We start from the raw sequence: 12,003 nt of genomic DNA on the forward strand, positions 1-12,003 counted from the left end.
TGAAGCTTCTATTTGTTCAAATAATAATCTGTACAGTTTGAAATGTTTGAAAAAGTTTTTTATTATTGCTATTATTACAGAAATGTAACACAAAATGGCAAACTGGAAAAAGGCTGGTCAACATGTGGACCATTGTACAGCTAAAAAGCCAAAGATTTCCCTCATGACTTGGTGAAGAACAAAAAAAACCCTGAATGTTATAATTAATTTATCAGGTATCCAGAAATACACTAATGCAGTTTCATGTCCACTGCATGCACGACTGTTTGATTTTAAGTTTGCCATACACATCAACTTAAAAGATGTCTATGTCTATGTCTATGTTGTGTTCGTCTTAAGTGGCGAAAAGAGGAAGCTGGAATACTGAGGCTGAAACAAGTCGGTTTTTGGGATGTGAGCGTTTATTGGTTTTAAGAAATTGTGGCAACTTAAACGCCTAATGACAAGTGCCGGTAGCCTGCTACTGTTTGCTGCACAGACAAAGTACCTAGCTTTAAAAGTCACCTTGAAAGTCTCAGTAGAATGAGCTAATACAGCATGCAGCAGCTCAGCATAGTCACATTGAGTAACAGTATATGCTGTTATCAGCTTTGCTCTGACAATTCCCCTCTTTGTAAAAGTGTCCTGTTCATGTGTGTCCGTATCTCGCTCAAAGCATCTGTTTCACTCTGAGATACTACTCGACAGAGGTAGTTTCCATGGTGACAGTCGTGCTCCTTGCCCCCCCCTCCCTCCCCCTCCTTGCTCGCCATAGGAAGAAGTGGTGTACGTTCAATTGCTGCTGACTCATGGAGAAACAGTAGTGTGGTCCATAATTAGACAGACACGTCTCTTCTCTGTCTGGCTTGGAACCAGTTTGTGTCCCTTTTAATATTTTACACTCTGTTTGTTTTGCGTGTGTTTTGGCTTCTGTATTCGTCTTTCAGAGTTGTTTGTTTTGTTAGACTTTTCTGCTAAGGGAATTTTCTAGACAGTTTTCCCTGCTTGTTTTGACTGATTATGCTGTTAAAGTTAGAAAAAGATTTCTGTAAATTTGGTTTAAAAAAGTGGGACACACTGATGTAACATGATCTTCTAAAGCTGTCAGGAACTTAAGGAAGCTAGCAACAGGGTTTTTTTTTCTTTTTCTGTTTATAGCGTGAATCTGATAAGTATGCACGTTTTTCCTGTAGGAACTTTACAAATTATAAACACCAGTTCTTCTTTCACAGTACACAAGTTAGACAAACAGTGCTAGCTTTTAAGTCCTTTCATGCAAATTCTCTCAGCAGTTGGAAAGTAAATTTAATTTGCTGGAGTCCTAGTGAAAAGTCCAGAGCAAGGGAGAACCACTTGGAGAAATAGTTTTGCACATGTGCAAAGTCTAATTTGAGAGAAATACCAGTGCAAACCTGAAAGCTGTAACTCCCTTTAGGGCTATCTGGCCTCTTGTGAATAAGGGAGGACTTATTTAAGTAGCTCCTTCTTCTATCAGATTAGATACTTATTTGCGACAGTATTATGACAGCACGACACAACCCACCCAGTGCTTCTAGGGCTGGGTAGGTTTTGTCAGGAAGCATCTGCTTAGCCAAGCACACATACAGTCTATGTCAGGGGTGTCAAACTCAAATACACAGTGGGCCAAAATTCAAAACTGCTACAAAGTCGTGGGCTAACGTTAATATTTATTGGAAAAAAAAAATCTTCCTCCAGATATAAGAATGAATCTTTTCTTATGGACTCAAACAAGTTTTGCTGAAAAACTGAATATGGAACAAGCAAAGCTTAATACTAAACAATATATATATTAGCTGTATAATACCAGTAGGCCAGCTCTAATAGTAATTTGGTATGGCTTCGCGGGCCAAATGTAATTAGGCTGCGGGCCAAATTTGGCCCGCGGGCCAGAGTTTGACACCTATGGTCTATGTTATACACCTCAAGTCCACCACTTGGTGAGCATGTGTAGGTGGTGCACTGTAATGTAAGTTCTCAGCATGATCAAAAAACAGCCAGGCACTTGGACATCTGCATGGATGCTTGTGTTAAGTGGACTATAAAAAAACTGTACTATAATCCCTGCTTAAGTCAAAGGTGTTAACCCTGGATCCACTGAACTCGTGCATTTTCTCACTGAAATGGTTGAAAGTTCTGTCATCCAAAAACTAGCTCAGAGAATCTCTAAACCTTTTTATACTTGCTGAAATTAACCAGGGAGAAAATCTGTCTTACAGTCATGAAACCCACAGCTGATGAGCTCAAAATGAAAATTGACTGAGAAAATCATTCTGACTGCTTCCAAGAGCCCGGCAGATGAGTGCGTGCGCATGACTGCTACTCAAGATATCATATTTCATGTTTTACTTACATCCGAGAAAAGGCTTCAGTCTTATCGTCCACTTCTAATCAGGGTACTACATTAGAGTCAGTCCAGTGAATCTCAAGCACAAAATAGGCCTCACAGAATAAGCGTTTTAAATACTCTTGAGCAGTCTAAGAGTATTTTGTGTGTGCACGGTAGCCTAGCTAAATTGTGTATAATTGACCTCTGTGGGGATATTTGTTTTCAGCATTTAATCCAGCCTCACTGTCCTGGAGCAGCTGGCAGCTACAGTCCACTGTACAGAGTAACTCCATTTCTGTAGTCTGTGTAGTGCCTCATGGTCTGCAGTACTGGCTAAAGCAGGGCCTGTTTGTACTCGGATGACAGCTCTTAATGTGTCTTTGTTTGCAGCGCTTTGAACAGTTAAACGAAAGATCTTGTTGTGGAAAAAGTCACCCTCCTTAAATGATAGTGATTAAAAGCTTTTAGTCACTCTTATTACCTGACAACAGCAACCAATGAAACAAATAACAGTTATCTCACACTGGATGTGGGTAAAGAGGTTACAATTCAAACAAAAGTCAAACAAAATGTATAGAGATAACAGATGGATTGCCAGTGACTACAGTTGGAATACTGTAGTCACTGGCACTATTAGTTGACTGTAATTAATATTACTGTCAACTAATACTGCCAGTATTAGTATTAGTTGACTAATAACAGTATTAGTTCATACTTTAATTTCCTTCAGGAATGTAGATTACAAACGAATTGAAATTTGCTGCCAAATATGCTTGCTGTTTGAGTGTTATATAGTTAATTGCTGAGGAATCTTTTTAAAACCCTGGGGTTTTCTCTGTGTGCTTGTATATCTTGTGTAATAATGGGTGGGGGATATAATGTTTGCTTCGTGACATATGAATATGGTTATATGAGACCTCAGGCAAGCTGTTTGGTGGCAATAAAAAATACTCAAATGCTTTCGCTTTTTGAACATTTAGCCGCTAATTTTCATTGTGTTTGCCTGTAGGCTGATGTTTGTCTTGGCCAAATTATTCAAGGGCAGCACAGGTAGTAAAAATATAAATAAACAAAGGCAGTCTGATACTGCTCTTCATATTCTTCATTTAAATGTTTTCAACTCCACTGGGAGTAAATTGTGCTTGTTCTTGGCTTAGTTTCCGCATGTTTCTACAGAAGGACACTACACTCTCAAAGGTGTGACCGCAGTGCCATTCTCAAGGTTGTATAAATAATTAATTGATGCAAATATAACTGAAGGCAACATTTGTGTCCTATATGGAAATTTGTCTGTAAGTTATTGGTAAGAGAGAGAAGCAGAGGAGGGCAGAAAGGACTGACACTGCTGTGGAAGCTCTGTGCTCTGTCTTAGCCGTGTGACAGAGTGAGCTATCTGCCTGGGGCTCACCCTCACGAAGGCACAGCTCTCCCCTCTGCGCAAACATACACAAAACTGTCCATCTCTGCCTCTTATCTAGTGTGTGCATGTGTGTGGGTCTGTGTGGTTTTTTTGTGCTAGGTCTCTGAGTGAGCTTGTTGTAGACCAGGCACACTGATAGTCATATCAACAGTTAGTCTAGGCTGATGGACTGCAGAACTACTCGTCCATTGTCCATTGTGTGTGTGTGTGTGTGTGTGTGTGTGTGTGTGTGTGTGTGTGTGTGTGTGTGTGTGTGTGTGTGTGTGTCTGCTAAGCTATCAGAAATTGCATTTCTACAAGCCACGAATGTCAGATGCACTGTGTTCATGTATCTTGGGAATGTGTGTGTTGCATGTGATGCAGTATAATCTGCCACAGGCTTGGATGTGGGTCACTGTGGCTGCAGCTCCACGGGTCAGAGAGAGACAGCAGCAGGGATGCTGCCTCTGTACTTGCTGCGCATGGGCTAGCCTGAAATATATTTCACAACAGTAGAAAATAAAAGAAGAACCAAGCTGCACTTGAGATCTGATTTGAGTTTTCTTTTTAACATAGCCTCAAGCAAAAATACCATGGTATTTTTAGTTGTTCAAGCCGTTTTCTGTATATTTACATGATTAAAAGTGTTACTTATGGGCACCTAAATTTCTGTGTGGTAGATTTTACAAGAATAGAGTCTACAGAGGCATACTGAGATATAAATAGAGATGAAAATTTACATGACTTCTTAATAAGGTTAGATATGAAAGAGGATGACCAGATTAGTCATGCCTGCCGCTCATAGTGGATTTCACCTGAAGTAATTAAGCCAAAGTTATTGCTGAACATTTAGAACCCACAGTGAAACTTATTGGAGGTTATGTAGTGTGACGAGGGGTGTTAGGAGTGAGTGTGTGTGTGTTTGTGTGTGGGTGGAGGGGCTATTGACCTCATGACAGAGTTGGTTAAATGAAGTATTGATACTGCTAGCTTTGTTAGTGTGTGTGTGTGTGTGTATGCGAGTGTGTGTTTATGTGTGTGCGCATCTGCAGAGTTGTATGTGTGTATTCAGATATATTTACTCTGTGATGGATTGTGCATTTTGCAGATGCCAATAGGCAGTAGTGTGTCATAGATCAAACAACTTGAGTTGGCCCAGTGGTGTTAAATTTGTCTGAGGATTATGAGAACAAATCATGCAAACAGACAGGCAGGTTATGCGCCAATCCTAGAGAACGATTAATAGAGAATGTCTTGGGGGCGATTGTGGCTCAAGAGTTGGGAGTTCGCCTTGTAATCGGAAGGTTGCCGGTTCAAGCCCCGGCTTGGACAGTCTCGGTCATTGTGTCCTTGGGCAAGACACTTCACCCGTTGCCTACTGGTGGTGGTCAGAGGGCCCGGTGGCGCCAGTGTCCGGCAGCCTCGCCTCTGTCAGTGCGCCCCAGGGTGGCTGTGGCTACAATGTAGCTTGCCATCACCAGTGTGTGGATGTGTGTGTGAACGGGTGGATGACTGGATATGTAAAGCGCTTTGGGGTCCTTAGGGACTAGAAAAGCGCTATATAAATACAGGCCATTTACCATCTTTATTTTCTTGTTTAAAAGTTGCTTTAGTGAAATTTTCACTTTATTTTGTAAAAGGTTTGCTTTATGCTGCAGCCTGAGGCCATAGATACTGCAACCCACATCTTTACAACACAACATTGTTATCATTTTAGTGACTTTTTCACATCCTTTCAACCCCCCCCCCCCCCAAAAAAAAAGCAGGTAGTGATAGCAGATGTCTTGCTCTCCGGTTCTCTCCATCTTTTCTGTTCACCTAGTGACCGAAAGCAGAGAGCAGCAACACCTACACAGAGGCTGTGCACTGTCAGAGGAGGACATTAGAAGGGACAAAATGTCTTTGTTAACTTCCTTTCTGAGATGATTTCTTTCATGCATCTTAACCTCAGACTCTTTAGTTTATGTGTTTTCTAATTTTTGTCAGAAAGTGGTTATAAAAACATGAATGTTCGGATTTCAGTTATCGCTATTCTGGATCCGATTGTATTCATAACAGCCTTACTTCTATGGACCAAACATGCTTTTCCATGCCACCTGTGCTGTTTATATTTATGTATTGTAGAGAAGGGATCTTTTTTATGCCACCAGAACTGTTTAGTTTTCTGCTGTTTTTGTGCTGATTTGCACTTCCTAAGAGTAAGTGAAGCCAACTGCTAAAAGAGAAGAACATTTGTGAGTGCAGTTCAGTTGTTCTCAATGCCAAAAACACAGCTGCAAAAATACAGTCAAATTGGAAGTCTGCTGCTAACATTTCCAAAAATATTTTCATCCAGTAGAGTTGTTAAAAACACGGCGTAAGGAATCAGTCAACAACATCACCAGTCCAACATCCCTGCTGTTGAATTATTTTCTACAGGGCTGCACTGTATTGTCAGGCAGAGCTTATTTTCAGAAAGAGAGAGAGAGCGAGAGAATGGATAAATGAGAGGCAACTCTCTTAATGTTAGTCATATGGTGGTTGGAAACCAAAATTATTTTGACCGTGTGCAGTCCACTTTTGATCTTGATGCCTAGGTTGCTTCGAAGACAGGAACCAGGTCTGCAACCACTTGCAGTCAGTTGCTGTCTTCAAAGCAACTTGTGTGACAGTGTTAAACTAACGTGGCAACAAGACAGAGTCAGTTTGCTGTCAGTTTGATATTGAATGGAACTAAGTTGGCAGTTATCTGCAATCTCTTGTGATAATACAGCAGTTGTAACTGATAAATTGGCAAAAATTGCATTTCAATTGGAAATTTCGTACATTCTGCCCAAACCAAAATGAAATGAGCGCTTACCAGTCTTGATTTTATATAGGAACAGAACCACAACACAACAAGTTGGCAACTAGTTGAGTCGAGTCTGTTTCAAAGAAATGTTTCTCACAAACTGCACTTATCTAAACAGACTGCCTCACTCTTATTGTGATGTGTTAGCAGTATGTTTGCATTTTTGAAGTAGACACCAAATATTGGCAACCCATCGCCAGTCTGTCCTTCAATGATTGTGATCAGTGAGTGGGGCTGCAATTGGTTTCAGGCAGGTTGTCTCTTACTAGGTTACCTGTATGCTTGCATTGCTTGCACTCCAACAGAAAAAAAAGGCAACCACTGAGTCACTAGTCATAAGGAGTTTGCCATCCTATTTTTACTCTAGTGTGACTGAATCATAAGATAGAAATGTGTTCTAAATTTCATAAAGTAATTATAAATACTTCTCATTTTTCTTTTCAAGTGTTTCCAAAGATATTTTTCCAGAAATTACAATGTAGTTGCAGTGAGTGTGGCTAAAAGCCAGCTCATGTGATAGGAAACTGCATTAAATCCACACTTTGACTAAACCACAAAAGCAGTGCATTGCAGCGCCACGTGGAATTGCTGGGAAGTCTGTCTTAGATTGGTGAATGTTGCCGGGAGCATTTGTGCACACAGCTGGGGGTGTGCATGTGCTTAAGCTTGATCCTGTTAGCACGGCGGCTGGCTAGAACAAGGGCAGGAGGGAGATAGAAACCAAGAACAAATCACAAACATGCAGATGTTACCAAGATACACAGAGATGGATGGGGAAGTTGATGATAAATCTGGCCTGTCTAATCACTCAGGACACAGAAGAGGGAAGGTAGTGTGTATCTATGCTGTGTTCTTTGTCACTACTGTTAACAGTCTTGTGGCCTGGTGCTTTGTTTCCTGCAATCTCTGCCGTCAGTAAACAGGAAGCAGATCTCTGTCTTTCTGTTACTCGCTCTGTCCTTTTCTGTCTGTCCTTTGGTTCCTCTTTCTTCCTCTTCCTACACTCGCCTTCCTCTGCAAGTGCAAGCTGTATGTGTGGAAGGAATAGGCATGTAGGTCCCAATGCACGTCATTAGTAAGGTAAGCAAAAGAGGCAAAATGGTGAGCTGTGTCATCCAGGATAAGTATGACATGTTCAGGGATGTTGGGCCAGCTGCTTCTTACCTATTTTCTCCTCACGCTATTCTTGGCATTCCTGTTTTTCCCTCCTGGGCTTCCCCTGGAAAGATGTCAGAAATGGTGAGCTACGGCTGCAATCACTTGTGATAATGTTGTTGTCATCTTTTGTTGCCTTTCCTCTAGTCCCTATTTAGCATTGATTTGGTTTTTGTGTGTGTATGGTGTGCTTCAGGCCCTGTAAAGCCTTCCTTTCCCACACCACTTGAACCACGAGGTGATTGACAGAGCAAGAGGTCAAAGGGAATGCTGAAAGGATTTGGACGGAAGTTGTAGTTTGTTCAGGATTGGCACAGCACTGTTTGTTGTTGCTAAGACCAAAGATGCCATCTTTAAGCTCCCATTGTTACAGCATATGCTACAAACAGAGTCGCATATCGCACGCACGCACGCACACACACACACACACACACACACACACACACACATTCTTCATGCTCTTACTAAGCTATCACATAGTCTAAAAGAAGAGGCCATTCTTCCTCTCTATGAGTGTCTCCCCTCTACTCTGTGACTTTCTGTGGCAGTCTGTGGAGAGAGGGGAACAGTTAGGTCTAATGCTTAGACATGGCTGGTTGATCACAGTGTGCTCACACTGAGCTTTGGGGGATTGTGAAAGACTGATTTGACTGTCTGTTAGTTTTAGCTGTACCCACACTACACTCTAAATTGTCCAGAACAAAGGTTGTTCCAGAGCTCCTCAACCTTGTTTGGCTGCAGCTGTCACACTTAAGCATGCCAGCTTTATCTTGCAAGGTGTCATGTTGACCTTATGATATTCTCTTTCTGCAAAATGTCTTGCTTACAGAGAGAGAAGCTTTTATGCTTGCGTGCAGAAATCTCTTCATTAGTCCGCACATGAGCACCTCCTCACCTCTGCATTTGTTAGTCCGCCTGAGTCACTGGTATTTTGGATTTACGACAGGAATTACGTCGGGTCAAGCTGAATGGAAAGAGGCCTAAGTGGGAGAAGAGACTGTTACACTGAATTAATAACAGAGGGTGTTCTGTAGGGACTGAGATAGAGGCAAGAGTAGGGTGGGATGAAGACACAGCCTTTTGGCTCCTATCCTGCATTCTCTGGTTTGGTTCACAGCTGGAACAAAGAAGAAGGGAGGTGTACAAAACAAAGGAATGGCAAAGACTGCAGAAAATTCGAAATGCACAAACCTTTTGCCTCCTGATACTGATTGTGGTGTCTGTAGTAGGAGATCTGCCTTCACAAAAGCTTACCTTTGGGAGAGGAATTTCTTTTGCCAAATTCACTCATTGACATCCTTCATATATTAGTACTAAAACACCAACTTTCAACTGTACTTTAAATTTTTATGTATTTTTTTATGTACATGGTGCAATTTGTTCTTTCTTTCTTTTTCTTTTTCTTTTTTTTAGCAGGAACTCCAGCAACAGTTGAGGGAAGATGAACAATTTTAATATTTGACCAACACGTTTCGGCTTGTGGCCTTCATCAGGGTCATCATGACCCTGATGAAGGCCACAAGCCAAAACGCGTTGCTGGAGTTCCTGCTATGTTATTTCTTTCATCCTCTCCATGCACCTTGGAAGCAGGTGAAGTTGTGCCAGAAAAAAAAAATTTTGCTGCTTTTTTTTTTTTTTTTTTTACAATGCATCAGCCATAATCAGATACATTTTTCCATATTTTTATGTAAGGCCTTACAGCGATAAAATTAGCTCACTGCAGTAAAACTGGCTCAGTCACATCTGGCTCATGTGCATAGCAGTGTCAGTGCTACAATATATGCAGGCCGTGTTTTGGAGTTATCTCATTTCCGAAGGTAAAAGCTGGTATGATTTTGGTGCAGCAGGAAAAAATAAATGGCTATATCCCCAAACATAAATAAAAAAGTTCCTTACTATAAGTACACATCACACCTCTTAGCATGCAACAAAGTGGACACTCACGGCATAGACTTCTCTTTCTGCTCTCTGGATAAAGTGTAAAGTGTGCGTGTTAGTCCCCATAGGGAAATAGTTCCTCTTCATTTAACCCATTCACCCAGTGAAGCAGTGGGCAGCCACCAATGCAGCGCCCGGGGAGCAGTGTGTAGGGATGGTACCTTGCTCAGGGGTACCTCAGGGTAGCCGTTCAGTGGAGTCGAACCCCCGACCTTCCGATCATGGGGCCACCACTCTACCTACTGAGCTATCCCTGCCCGGATTAGGGTTCCTGTGTTGGCTTACATAATGTCAGATTTCACTGGCACAACTGTGTGTTTGCCAGTGTTTGGACGGGTCCTTGCATGCTCACTTTTTCTGCCTCATACTTCTGTCCATATGTAAGCCAAAACAATGTGCCACTATATTTTATGCCTTGTGAACAGTGTGTTTGTGTTTGTGTGTGCTTCATTTCTGAAATGGGGCATGCCTTGGTAGCAGGAGTATCTATTACGAAATCATTTTGTGGTTGTAAAGGTACAAAGTCAAGTTTACATTTGTAAAAAACAGTCATTCAAAACTTCATGAACACTGAGGCTAGTTTATTATCACAAGCGTAACAAAGGGCACTACTGCCAGACACTTTTCTCACAATATTCATTCTCTCATCATCACTGCTGTGCTTGCTGTCTGCCGTCTTGGGTTTTGTGGTTTTTGTCATCTTTTTTTCCACCCAGACATGTAGAGCTCATAAACTCGCAGAGAATGAGACAGGTAGAAAGCATTCTGACTTTAAAAAGAGCAAGAGGTTTGCACAGACAAAGACAGAGAGCGTTGCTATTTGCACTGCAGTGTTGTGTGGTCATGTGTGAGTGTGTGGTGGGTGTTCTGTAGTTTTATTTTGTCATTGTCAGGGGAATCTGATGAGTATTTTTAGAAGCTCTTGCTTGTCCTGCTTCCAATTTGCAGATGAATTACATTCCACTCAAACTTCATGGAGGCTCATTTAAATCATGTAAAGAGTGAGAAAAGAAGGGCAGACAGAGACGGCTTACGACGTATATGAGAGATAAAGTAAGAGAGAGATGAGGATTGATGACTCACCCAGAAGGAGACAGGCAGACACCTTTGGTGGCCACGACTCTTCTCATACTGAGGCATACCTGCACTGCAGCACAGCCTCCTCACACTCACTAATGCAGAAGTGTGTGGGCTGGCAGGAAGAGATTTATGGTATGGCTGCTTTTGTAATACAATTCCTCAATATACACATATATACACTGGCTGGCAATATGAGGCCCCAGTGGACCAGAATGATGACTTGGCTTTAAAGTAGGCCAAGGGCCGGATTGAAGGACACGCAGACCCGCATACACACAGGCCCACTCTGAGTCATATTCGCTCTCATCTCTGCTCTCTGTGGACTTTTCAAAAATAGCAGATTAATCCAGTGAAATGAGCAGTTCTGAGAATTCGTCAGTTGCCTATCCCTGCTTCCCTCCACCCCATCATCCCCATCATCCCTCTGTTTCCCCGCTTGCTTTTTTTTATCCTGCTGCAAAGCTGGCGGCGTCTTTGGTCATGTTTGACCTTTAGATTTCCGCTGGAAAGAGGAACGATGATTGGTTTATGACATAATAAAAAGAGATGCGGACCTTGGATGCCAATTTTTAATTGACTGAGAACTTTCCAAAGTCCACTATACTGGCACGTTTGACTGAATCTTGGCTCATTTGCATAATTTGCCGAGTGGGAGCTTGCCCTGTGAGATTGTGTCGCTAACTTTGTAATCTTGCAGGAAAGAATAGCACCGTTGTTGTACATGCAAAGACAAGAAGTGTGTTTTTGGCTTCCTGTGGTTTTTTCATAGATCAGAAAATGTCTCCTTTCCCAGGCATTTGAAAAAATACTCTCCCTATGTACGATGCATGAATTTTGAAAACAATAAATAAATGAAGAGCTGTTTTAAAGCATTTCCTTATTCTAGTTTCAAGATTGCACAAGAGTTTCCTCTAGCCAGCATGTTTGGTGTCTTTTAACATCCTTAGCACAATAAATATTTATTCTAAATTTATTTCTCTTTTCTCTTCAAGGAGCATGTATGAGTGACGAGCAAAAGAGGAAGTGGGATCTCTGAAGCTCCGCCCCCTCTACTGGTGGAGCACCCTGCACATCTGACCAGAGACCCCTTAACTCACTTTGAAAGGTACGAATTAAGGAATGGCTACACAAAGTGATGCAACAAAGAACAGTTAACACAACCGTTTTTGTAGATAGGGTTGTTCATATTGAAACCTAAAGGGCTGAGATTTTTTTTTATTGTACTGTGTATTGAACTGGATATATTAAACAAATTTACCGGTTCATGCATATGCA

General features: G+C 41.6%; 1 protein-coding gene across 2 annotated transcripts in view; it reads left to right on the top strand.

The window, feature by feature from the left end:
* galnt1 (UDP-N-acetyl-alpha-D-galactosamine:polypeptide N-acetylgalactosaminyltransferase 1) overlaps positions 1 to 12,003 on the top strand; it is a 55,108-nt gene that overhangs the window by 5,300 nt on the left and 37,805 nt on the right. For both annotated transcript variants that reach the window (XM_004541396.4, XM_004541397.4), the window contains exon 2: positions 11,721 to 11,833. The gene's annotated coding sequence lies outside the window, so the exon portion shown is untranslated. The remainder of the gene's footprint in view (positions 1 to 11,720; positions 11,834 to 12,003) is intronic.

This window comes from Maylandia zebra, linkage group LG11 (assembly GCF_041146795.1).
Source record: "Maylandia zebra isolate NMK-2024a linkage group LG11, Mzebra_GT3a, whole genome shotgun sequence".
Classification (NCBI taxonomy): domain Eukaryota; kingdom Metazoa; phylum Chordata; class Actinopteri; order Cichliformes; family Cichlidae; genus Maylandia; species Maylandia zebra.